Consider the following 12,500-nt stretch of genomic DNA (forward strand, 5'->3'; position numbering starts at 1 on the left):
TGCATGTTTTATGCTTCCAGTTTTAGCTATAGGCCTGCTTTCCTTAATACTTTCATTGATGATGACTTGAAATCAAATAAAGAACTGTTTTACATAAATGTGTTTTGTTTATCCTTGATTTAATGACACAACAAAAATGAATGAATATGAAGAATTTATTAAAGCCGAATGCTTGTGGAGTTTATTTAATAAATTGCAGAGTTCATTGAATTTAAGTTTATATTCGCTGTATTAACACCAAAAATATTTTCTGCAATAAAATTGTATAGTATTTAAACAATGGAGTAATATTATTGATGTCATGTAAATATGCATACACATGAGATAATTATTGTTTTATTGCCATTTTCTGAAAAAAGTGCAAAACCTTATTTTAATGTATGTAAAGAAATCTCTAATAAGAAAAAAGTTATTAATGAACAGAACAATTATATAATTCCACGTAAATTTATAGATATATTTATAAGTAGTTTTTCAATAGTTATATTTCGTCTCTTATTTCTTTTAAATGTAAAATTTCAACTAAACCTTAAAAACTAAAACAAAAACAAAAAATAAAAATCTATATACATTTATAGTCCCCCCTCTAAACGTTCTCTTTTCTTAGTTAAATATCTGAACAATAGATGGCGCTGTATGAAGTTTTGGACCTCACATTTTTAAAATCGGTATGATACGTGCTTTCCTATCTTTCATATATAATCTATGCCTTTACCCAACTTTGTGCATCTCAACTTAGCCCAACCTAACCTCGTATCAACCTATCCCAGTTTAAACTGACTTAACATGACTTACCCAGTCTAGTCTCGCCCAACCTACCCTATATTAAATCTTGTTCATCTAAACCGAGCCCAAACTAACTTTTTCCCAGCCTATCCTAACCTAGCCTAGCCTCTACTATTCCAACTTAACCTAGCCTATCCTAAGCTAATCTAACCGTATCTGGCTCGTTCCTAACCTTGCCTAACCCAACCCAACCCAACCCAAAAACAAGAACCAAGGATACACAAGAGTCAGAACTCCTGGACTTACAAATGACATAGGTAGACAGCCCCAAACACCTGTCTACTTTGAAAGCTGAGCACAGCCATAGACAGCGCATCAACCTCATCAACTGCATTGAAATTCCCCATTGCAATGCATTCCCTGCTCTCCCCCTCCCCCTCATAATTCCAGAGCAGCACAAACGGAGAGGAAATAAAAGAGTGGGGGTTGAGCTATGCGGGAAGAGATGCAGTATGTGGTATGTGGTAAGAATGTGATTAACGGAGGTAGAAATGCGATGGCTCCGGGGCTAGGTACCAGGGGAGAGAGGGAGAGAGGGAGAAGGGGCGAGGGTGGATGGGGGGGGTCTCCAGAATCATTTATGAAGAGCGGTATTAACACACTCGGGTTACAGTGCCACACCACGAGACAGACGAGTCGATAAGAGGGAGAAGGGTGGGAGGAAGAATAAATTGGGGGGAGGGGGGCAAATGATAACGACACATAAAAGAAAAAAGACTAAGTTAAGCAGATATAGATAAATAGCACGAGAGAGAAAGAGACAAAGAAATTGATGGAGACATTTAGACAAAAGGACAGATATATAAACAGATAAATAAATAGTCAGAGAGAGAGAGAGAGAGAGAGAGAGAGAGAGAGAGAGAGAGAGAGAGAGAGAGAGAGAGAGAGAGAGAGAGAGAGAGAGAGAGAGAGAGAGAGACGAAGGGGAGGGTGAAAGAAAAACACGATGTTAGTGTGCGGGGGGGGGGGGATCAGTCAGAGAAAACGAGAAAGTTACGGAATAAGATAACCTCTCCCCTCCTTAACTATAGAAGACAAAAGACAAGAAAACAATGACTACACCATAATGCCACACTCGACAAGTTCAACCTTCTTTTTCATAGGGAATAGAGAAAACAGCAAAAAACAAACTATTCCTTTAAATAACTCGCTACATCCCCTCCTAACCCCTTACCGCCCCCAACCCCATAGCCCCCGCCATCCTCTCAGCCAAACAGAAACCCAATTACTTATATGGTAAGCCTAGCGGTGGCCGACCTCAAAGAGAGTGTTTTAGGCCTACGCGCCTCGTCCCGCTACCACCACCTTGACGCCCGGCCGCCCGCCCGTCCCGCGCCTCCCTCACCAGCACCACCGAACGTCTCTGGACCTCTGCCAGCCTCGCCTCGCTCACTCACAGCACGGCCTTCTATCGCTCGCCTATCTATCGCTTCAATGTACATCGACAGCTTTCCCGACGTCCCTCGCCTCTGTACGCATACCGGCGGGCAAATCCGATAACGAGGTTTTTGTTTGTTCTAATCACCCCCCTTCCCCTGACTTCAAACAGGTGTACTGCGGGGAGTAAAAGCTTGCGTTACCTATTGCATGTGAAGGTAGAGAACCTCTCGTCTCTCTATTCTGAATATTACGTCACATAGTATTAGATAACTGCAATGTCCGCCCAATTACAACCTGGCTGTCAAAATCCAAGATGCGGCTGCTTATTACGTGGGTTATTAGCATTTTTATACTGATAACGCTCATTACAAGGGACCCCTGCAGCTGAAAGTCTTCCTGAATCACACATCGCATTCGTTCTGAAAATCCTTTACATTCGATTACGAACACGGAGAACAGATACAGCCGACATGGGTAGAGTAGGCAGATATATTGAATGATGGATGGCGAGGGAGAAAATAAGAGGGAGAGAGAGAGAGAGCAGAGAGGAGGGCGAGTGAGTTGGCGAGTAGAAGGTGGGAGGAGGGGGAGAGAGGAGGGGAGCGGGGAAGAGCCGAAGCGAGCTAGGAAAAAAACTGTTGAGCAGGCGGGCAAGAAATGGACGGGTGGAGAGGAATAAAAAAAACGGAAAGAGAAGAGACAAAGAGAATAAGAGGACGAACGCAAGTCAGTCGAACCGAAGAGTGAAAATAAATCAGGCAGAGTGGAAAAAAGGTCTCGCAGCCATAAATCTCTCGGAGCCATCACTCAGCGGCCCATCAACCAAGCACCGGAGCCATAAACATAACAAACAAGCAATCAACACGTCTCTTCAAACGCAGCTCCAACAAGACGTCCATAATGCTACGTCATCGGGTCGCCCGGGCCATTCCTATGCAATTACCGCCGACAAATTAACCAATTATCGCCAATGAAGATGGAAGAGCGAGAGGCTCTGACGATCGCGCGGGTGGACTAAATATAGTGCGTTGTGTATACAGGCGCGTTCCTGCCTTTGTGCATGCACGCGCCGCAATGCACTGGGCGACATGCAGGGGCGCCCATTGGGGGCTCCCCAGGACCATTCTGCCCCCGTCCGCGGTGGGGGAGGAAATAGCTCTTTTAAACGAGACGGAGAAATTCTCGAGTCCATATCCATATCGAGGAAATGCCCGACGCGTGAGGAAAAGACGCCAGAATGAGTTAATAGTCGCATTTTCGATGTCAGGCCCCGCCTTCCCCGCCCACGGGACACCCCGTAGGATGTACGGCCTGCCAGCAAGCACAAGGACATCCTTGAGGTGAGCCGAAGGCATGATGCAGTGTTGAAGGCGTGGGCCGATCGTGAGTGTGAGTTCAACGCCCCAGTGCACTCCTGCCCTCTAGCGCGCGGCCGTGACACTACCTCGCTTGTTTACATGCAGTTCCTCCCTCGTTAACGCGTCCGCCCACGGCCCACGGGCGCCCTCGGCCTGACGTTTCGCCGACTCCCGGCTCGAAGCGCTCGCCCGCTGCCCCGGGAGCTGGAAGTGCGAGGCGCGCAGCGAGCGCGAGGGGAAGGGGAAAGGGAAAGAAAGTAAATAGCCCCGCGAGGGAGGCGATGGCATCATGGCGAGGGTCGCTGCCTCCTCTCACCTTCACCTGTCCTTACACGCGCGGCGGCGACGATCCTTCTGACGCCGCCTCCACGCCGCTGCCACCGCGCCGCACGTTCCCACGCCCATCAAAATCGAGACCACTGCGACGGAATAACGCCAGCGACGACGACACCCAGGCCAAGGGACGCATCGCGCACGGACTCCACCAAAGGAAACCTACCGTAACGCACAGGGCATGCACGCGCACAGGTCACGTGGTCTTCTATCTCCTGAGGATCGTATTGTTACGTAACGCGTCACGCCCACCCAGCGCACGCCAGCCCTCGCGCCCCCTGACTTCCACCCGCCCACCCTTCCCCCACAACAGGTCATCCTCCCGTTTTATCCTGGCAAGATGTAATCCTTCCAGCTGCCCCGTTCCCCCCTGATCGGTAATTATTTCCCCTCAGGTTTCCCTTCTAGGATCGATTGAGGGTGTCGCCAGCGCCCCGGCCCCCAGGTTCCGCGAATGCATACCTCGTTAACGTCCCCCGCCGCTCGCCCTCCCCCTTTCGACGTCCTCAACCTATCCTTCACCCTCGCCCTCACTATCTCCTTCTCTTACTATTTCTCCTTCTCCCTCTCCCTCCATCTTCCTCACCGTCCACCTCCCCCTCCCCCTCTCCCTCTCGCTCTTCCTCACTCCCACCCCTCCCTTTCCCTAACCCACGCCCTCTCCTCATATCCCACTCGCTTTTTTTTTTTTTCGTTTTTTTTTTTTTTCCTTTTTTTTAAAGGATCGCTGGTTGCACAACACAGTACAAACAACACGGCCCCGCTTGCTCATTCTAGGAAGCGAGCGTTGTCACTCCTGCTCTTTGTGTTTCTCTATTCCTCCTTTATTCATTTCTTCTCTATATTTTTCCCCCCTCTGGGAGACACACAGACGCCGCGCCGCCTCACGCAAGCGCAATCAACAACACACACCGAAGCAGACACGCACGCAAGCACGCACGCGAACACTTCCAGGCTAACAATAACACAAACAATAATCAAAGCGAATAAATGCACCAGCCACGGCATTTGTTTTATTGCCGTGGCCAGCATCACCTTTAATCGATCAGCATCATCGCCATAAATAGCATCATGAGGAGTTGCCGTCGCGATAACTATTATTACTTCTAAAATAAGCGTTGATGATGGTCATTCGTGATTACGACGATAATAAATAGTCAATAATCAACATTAATAGCGATAACAGTAATCATAATAATAATCATAATAATAATAACCATAATCATAACAACAACAATAATAATAATAATAATAATAATAATAATAATAATAATAATAATAATAATAATAATAATAATAATAATAACTACAATAACTACAGCAACAAAAAAATAACTAAGTAATAATGATGGCAATGGTAACAGTAATAATAATAATGATGATGATAATGAAGATGGTGTTGATAATGATGATAAATGCAATAGTAACATTAATAATGAAAATAACATAAATGGTAATGATAATGATAACGATAACGATAACGATGTCGATGCTAACAATAAAGATAATGATAATAATAATGATAATGCTCTTCACGACAACAACAACAGCCGCGTCCCACCCAAGACGCCGACTCCCCAACCAACACCAAGAGCAAGGCCTCGGTAACACGACCGGACTCGTCGTGGTTATACTGAACGCGGGGGTAGGGGGGGAGAGAAGGGGAGGGAGAAGGGGAGGGAGAGAGGGAGAGAGGGAGAGAGGAAGGGAGTGGGAGGGAGAGGGGGAGTGAGGGGGAGTGGGAGGGGGGGGAGGGGAGAGAGGGGAGTGAGGGAGGGGGAGGGAGAGGGGGAGGGAGAATGGAAGTGGGAGGGAGGGGAGGGGGAGAGTGGGAGGGAGAGGAGAGGGAGGGAGAGGGGGAGGGAGAGGGGGAGTGGGAGGGAGGGAGGGATGGAGGGAGGAAGAGGGAGAGGGAGAGAGAGGGGGGAAGAGGGAGAGGGGAGAGAGAGAGAGAGAGAGAGAGAGAGAGAGAGAGAGAGAGAGAGAGAGAGAGAGAGAGAGAGAGAGAGAGAGAGAGAGAGAGAGAGAGAGAGGAATAGAGAGAGAGAGAGAGGCAAAAAATAGAGAGAGAGAGGCAAAAATAGAGAGAGAGAGGCAAAAATAGAGAGAGAGAGAATGAGCGAGAGGGTTCAGCGACAGTTGCGGGGCGGTGAACAGTCGCGTCCCTTTAGTGGAGTGAACAATACTGTTCACATCAATCATTCAACCCACATGCACACCGCCACTCTCGGCCTCCCGCTCGCACTCTCGCTGAACACACCATACACATGCATACCGCATCGGGGGCGCATTCGGACATCGTTTTGGTTTGCTTTGGAGACTGATTGAGTGGGTCGGAGGGTGGGCAAGGAGGCAGGTGGGCAAGGAGGCAGGTGGGTGGGTGAGTGAGTGGGTGGGTGGGTGAGTGAGTGAGTGAGTGAGTGAGAGTGAGTGAGTGAGTGAGTGAGTGAGTGAGTGAGTGAGTGAGTGAGTGAGTGAGTGAGTGAGTGAGTGAGAGAGAGAGAGAGAGAGAGAGAGAGAGAGAGAGAGAGAGAGAGAGAGACAGAGAGGGAGAGAGAGGAGAGACCCCATACCACACTGTCCGCAGCGTCACCACCTCTTCCCCTCGGCCACAGAATTGTCACCTTCCTCTCCCTCTCCCTCTCCCCTACCCTCTATCACCCCGCCCCCCCCCCTAAGCACCAGCCCAAAGCCGCCCACGCCCGCCCATCCTCCCCGATCACCCGACACACAACACCCTTTATCCTCACACCTAGAGAGCCCGAACAACAGTCTCTTTCCTGTTCCGCAGCTGACCCCTCCTACCATTTCTCCCTCCCCCCCTCTTTCTCTCTCCTCTCTTCCCCCTTTCTCGTTCTTCGTTTCTCCTCGCCCCTCTCTTTCTCTTTCTCCTTTCCCTATCTCTTCTTCTCCCTCCTCTTTCTCCTTTCCCTCTCTCTTCTTCATCCCTTTATCCATATATCTCGCTCTCTCCTCTCTTTCTCTCTCTTCTTTCCTCTCTCTCTCTCTCCTCCTTCTCCTTTCTCTTTCTACTTTCCCTATCTCTTCTTCCCTTCTCTCTCCTTTTTTTCTTTTTCCCTTTCCTCCTCTCCAACTTCTCTCTTACCCTTTCATTCTCATTTCCCTTCCCGTCTCTCTCCTTCCCCTCCCCTTTCTCCTACCCTTCTTCCAATTCCCCCTTCTTCTCCTCCTCCTCATCCTTCTTCCCCTCTCCTCCTCTTCCCCCTTTGACAATCCAAACTGATCAGCTGGCGGCTTTCCCTCCTTACGCGAGCAATAACAGGAAAGAGCCAAACGAGGGAGGATGGGAGTAGGCGAGGGAGGAATGGAGTGAAGGGAGTGGAAGTGAGAAAGGGGTGAAAGAAACAGGGAGAAAGAGAGAAGCGAGAGAGGAATGAGAGAGAGAGCTCAGGAGGAAGGGGGGAGAGAGGGGGAGGGGGCGAGAGAGAAAGAGACAGAAAGAGAGAGAGAGAGAGAGAGAGAGAGAGAGAGAGAGAGAGAGAGAGAGAGAGAGAGAGAGAGAGAGAGAGAGAGAGAGAGAGAGCGAGAGAGAGAGAGAGCAGGAGGCGGCGAGCGCGCGCGTGCCTCTTAACACCATTGATTCCAGTACTGCATCGCCGTCCCTACAATCACTTTTACGGCCCAGTATTCCCCTTTAAAAAAAAATCAATCTTCGCCTCCTTATCCCACTTATCAATAAAGCCGTGATTATTATAATTACTGTTGGCGCAAGTTGACCTTTCCCTCCGCGAGCATTCCCGGGAGCCCAATTCCTAATTCCTCAATTAATATTCCATTATCAGGGATGAAAAGTATAGCGGAATAATATTTATGGTATTAGAAATTGGACAACCAATAACAGCGCCCTTGTTTTGAATATTAAAATCATTACAATCATCCCATCAGCGGGTGAAGAGAGGAGGGAGGAGGAGGAAAGGAGAGAAAGGACAGTAAAGCTGAGTGGATGGGGGAAAGAGGGAGACAATGGAGGAGAGAGAGGTTGAGAAAGAGAAAGAGAAAGAGAGAAAAAAAGAAAAAGAAAGAAAGAGAGCAGAGAAGAGAAGAGAAGAGGAGAGGAGAGAGAAAAGAGATGGAGAAGAGAAAAGAAAAGAAAAGAGAGAAGTGGCGGGTGATCAAAACATCTCCAAAACGTTTAAACAACCAAGCATCCACCCCCACCCCCACCCCACTTCCCGGAGAACCCCCCGCGCACAGGCCTCGGAGTCCCTTCCAGGTAATGCCGTCCCAGAGCCGGGTTCCAGATTCCAGTTCCGGAAGGGCTGGGAATTGCGGCAGCTACAAAAGAGGGGAAGGGGAAAAAGGCAAAGGCAATACAAGGCATCTGAGTAATCGCCCGGCAAGAGGAGAGGTGAAAAGAGAAAAGGAGGGGAGAGAGAGAGGGAGAGGGCGAGGGGAAAGGAAATGGGAGAAGGAGAGGGAGAGGGAGAGGGAGGGAGGGAGGGAGAAAAAGAGAGAGAGAGAGAGAGAGAGAGAGAGAGAGAGAGAGAGAGAGAGAGAGAGAGAGAGAGAGAGAGAGAGAGAGAGAGAGGGAGAGAGAGAGAGAGAGAGAGAGAGAGAGAGAGAGAGAGAGAGAGAGAGAGAGGGGGGGTGGAGAGCAGCAGTGGGGAGGAGAGACAAACGCCCGTCAACGCGAGAGAGAACAAAAGAGCCCATACCCGAGGACGGGACCAAAACGATACCCTTCGAGAGTAACTTGAGCCAGCTATCTCGGGGCCATCGCATGCATGGTCCTCAACCCCCTCCCTTTCCGTCCCTTCGCTTTCCTTCCTTTTCCCATCCCTTCCCTTCGCTCCCTCCTCCCTCCTTTCCCTTTCCCTTCGCCTTCCCTTTCCTTTTTCCCTCCATTCCCTTTCCCTCCCACTCCTTCCCCTTTCTCTTTCCCTCCCCTTCCCTTTTCTTTCCCTCCCCCCTCCCTTCCCTTCCTCTTCCTCCCCCTCCCTTTATCCCCCGTTCCTCCTGCCCCTAACCTGTCCCCCTCCCCCCGCGCCAGGAGAAGCATTGCACTGATCCGGGAATTCAACTCCCTCGCCCCCTCAACCCTCACCCCCACCCCCCACCCCTACCCCCCCCCCCCCTCTCAACACGAGCTCCCCTCATTCGAAGCCCCCCCCCCCTCCCCCCTCCATAGAAGGATCGATACCCGGGAGTGAATATTTAACAACACAAACACAGGGGCCTCAGAGCTCAGCACGCACATACATACATACGCCCGCACGCACGTCCAAACGCATACACGCACACACGCAATAACGCACACGCATACAACAACAAAAAAACGCGCACATGCAAACACACTTCCACAGGCAAATAAACACACAAACGCACGTGCGACACACACACACACACACACACACACACACACACACACACACACACACACACACACACACACACACACACACACACACACACACACACACACACATACTCGCTCTCCGCTGACAGGATAACACACCTGATAACATCCGCGCACATGACACGGCCGTTATTATGACGCATTACCACACTCCCGCCGCCCTTACGCAAACGCTCGCTCAGTCCGCGAGGGGGGAGGGGGGGAGGGAGGGAAGGAGGGGGGAGGAGAAGAGGGAGGAGGGGGCGAGGGGAAGAGGGAGGAGGGCGAGAGAAAAAAGAAGGGGAAAGGGGGAGGAAAAAGGGAGGAAGAAGGAGGAGGAAAAAAAAAACAAAAGAAGAGTGAAGCAGTAAGAGAAACGCTAAAGGGGAAACCGTAAGAGGGAGGAGGGTGGAGGATTAAGAGGAAAGTTTGTGGGAGGAGGGAGGATGAAAGAGGAAGGCGAGAAGTAGAAAAAAGGAAGGAAGGGAGAAGGGAAGAGATGAAGAAAATAGGAAAAAAACATAAGAGGAAGCAGGAGGAAGAGAGGGAGAGAGGAAGAAAGTTAGAGGGAGGCGAGCAGTAGAAAAAAAGAAAGAAAGGAAGAGAGGAAAATAGGGAAAAACATAAGAGGAAGCAGGAGGGAGGGAGAGAGAGAGAGAGAGAGAGAGAGAGAGAGAGAGAGAGAGAGAGAAAGAGAGAGAAAGAGAGAGAGAGGAAAAGAAGGAAAAAAAGGGCAAGAACGAGGCCATGGAAGGGGAGACGGGGAAGACAAGAGAGGCGCAGGGAGAGGGGAGAAGCCTCAGTTTCATTAAAGACACAGTACTCGAACATCCGCGGATCGGCTCGCCCCGACTGCTGCTCCAGGTAGGTTGAAACTCGGTGGCGGGGGTAAGGGGGGGGGGCGAAAACAAAGATGGAGGGGAGGTGGAGGTGGTAAAAGAGGGGGAGGGGAAGAGGTTAAAAAAAGGGGGGGACGGGGAGGAAGTATAAAAGGGTGAGGGAGGGGGAGGTAAAATAAGGAGGGGTAGGGGGAGCGAACGCTTTATCGATGGCGTGAGACTCAAAAGGGGCGGGGGCAGGGGGCGGGAGGGGGGAGGAAATTTTGGAAGTGGGGTTCGCGCGATTCAAATACCCGGACGAATTCATGCGCAAAAATAACAAAGTGAATGTGCTTTTCCCGGACCACATACAGGCTGCCATCACCGAGCTCTCGTGGGGGGGGGGGGAGGCTATCAAAACCTATCGGCGGAATACTCGAACGCCCAAAAGAGACACACTAATATGAAGGTAAACCAAATGGTACTTCCTCGGTCAGTCACGCACACGCACACGCACACGCACACGCGTCAAGTCAAGTCGCTCGCTCACTAAATCAAGTCTAAGACGCTGCAAATCAATGAGCATCGGAGCAAGGGAGAGCCGTCTTGGCCAGCGACAAGAGGGAAGGTGGTGGGAGAGGTTGGCATTATGGCGACCTTGGCCGTGACCCCCCCCCCTTCCCTCCCTCTCCACCTCCCTAACCCGACCCGCACCCACACGCCCGCCGCCCACCTAGCACAACCCTTTAAATCTAGGCCTAGGTTACTACGTCGAAAACTCTGCGGGAGGGGGAGGGGGGGGGGAAGGGGTGCCCCTCCGCGCCCGCTGCCGGTCCTCTCGTCCGGCCGCCACACGACGAAGCGCTGTCGCAGACGCAGACGTTCGTCTTCGAGATGCCCGATCGCGCGCCGAGTCCCCACCCCCCTTCTTTTCCCCCTTTGATCTTCGCGATGGCCCGGCCGCTCCTGAGGCATCCATCCACGTCTACGCTCTCGCTCCTTTTCGACCCGTCGCCCAAAATACCCATCCCTTTGCCCTCCCACAACGCCCGCCCGCCTTCACGCCCAACCAATCACCCATACACCCACCCACAACAATCAACCAATCCAACCCCCATCATTCTATCCATCCATCCATCCAATACTTCCAGTACATAATCGACATAAATAAACAAACAAAAATAAATTTAAAAATACACACTAACATACATATATACACACATCACCACCACCACCTCCAACCCTCCAACCCTCCAACCCTCCAACCGCCCCTCCTGCAATAAGACTCCCTCCAACTCCAACTCCAACTCCCGTACAGAGGTTAAGAAGACTTTTGACAGCGAGGGCGGGCAAAGGAGGCAGATATGAATGGGAGACGGGGGGGGAGGGAGGGAGAGAGGGAGAGAGGGAGAGAGGGAGAGAGGGAGAGAGAGAGAGAGAGAGAGAGAGAGAGAGAGAGAGAGAGAGAGAGAGAGAGAGAGAGAGAGAGAGAGAGAGAGAGAGAGAGAGAGAGAGAGAGAGAGAGAGAGAGAGAGACACACACACACACACATACACACACAGACACACACACACACACACACACACACACACACACACACACACACACACACACACACACACACACACACACACACACACACAACGAAAAGAACAAAGGAGGGAAAACAGCCAAAACACGAGACAAAGGGAGAAGCAGGAAGGACGCTGATTGGGAAGAGAGGGGGGAAGAGGGACAGGAGTGGAGGGAGGGGGGGGGGGGAGGAGGGAGGGGAGAGGGAACAGAGAGGAGGAGAGGTGGGCCGGGGAAGGAAGTGGCGGAGGGGGGGGGGATTGCAAATAAAGCTGCGTGGAACGAAGGGAGGAGGGGGGGATAAAAAAAATAAGTCAATAAGAAAGATGGAGGAAAGGGTTGAAGGCAGGAGGGGAAAGAAAGGAAAAGGGAAGGGGGAAGGAGAGTCAAAGAGAAACGAGAAGAGGAGAAAGTAAAGGAAGGAGAAGATTTTTTTTTCTTTTTTTTTTTAGAAAAAAAGAGAAAAGAAGGAGCGGAAGTAAAAATGAGATCAGAGAACAGAGGAGAGGAGAGAAGGGTTGAAATGAGACGAGATGAGATTAGAAGAGAAGAGAAGAGACGAGAAGAAAATAATGAAAGAAAAAAAGGAGAGGATGAAAAAAGGGGGAATGGAAGGGACAAGAGAAGAGAAGCGAGAAAAGAGGAGCGGAGAAAAGAAGGGGCGACGCGAGAGGTGGGAGAAGAGAAGGGGCCGTGAACACCGAGCCCGCCGAGGGGGCCTGCAACCGAGGGCTATGGGGAAGGAGCGGGGGGCGGGAGAGGAGAGGGAGGAAGAAGGAGAGGCGGTAGACAAGCAGCACACAAGCGGTGGTCCGGGTAGCGGCCTGACCGGCCACGCCAAGCGATCAATGGAGACAACATAAGTGTGACGTAGCAGTTCCTATGACGCAACCCCG

General features: G+C 50.8%; 1 protein-coding gene across 11 annotated transcripts in view; it reads right to left on the reverse strand.

The window, feature by feature from the left end:
- LOC113823309 (histone acetyltransferase KAT6A) overlaps positions 1–12,500 on the reverse strand; it is a 101,582-nt gene that overhangs the window by 28,245 nt on the left and 60,837 nt on the right. The gene's annotated exons all lie outside the window — the stretch shown is intronic.

This window comes from Penaeus vannamei, chromosome 26 (assembly GCF_042767895.1).
Source record: "Penaeus vannamei isolate JL-2024 chromosome 26, ASM4276789v1, whole genome shotgun sequence".
Lineage (NCBI taxonomy): Eukaryota > Metazoa > Arthropoda > Malacostraca > Decapoda > Penaeidae > Penaeus > Penaeus vannamei.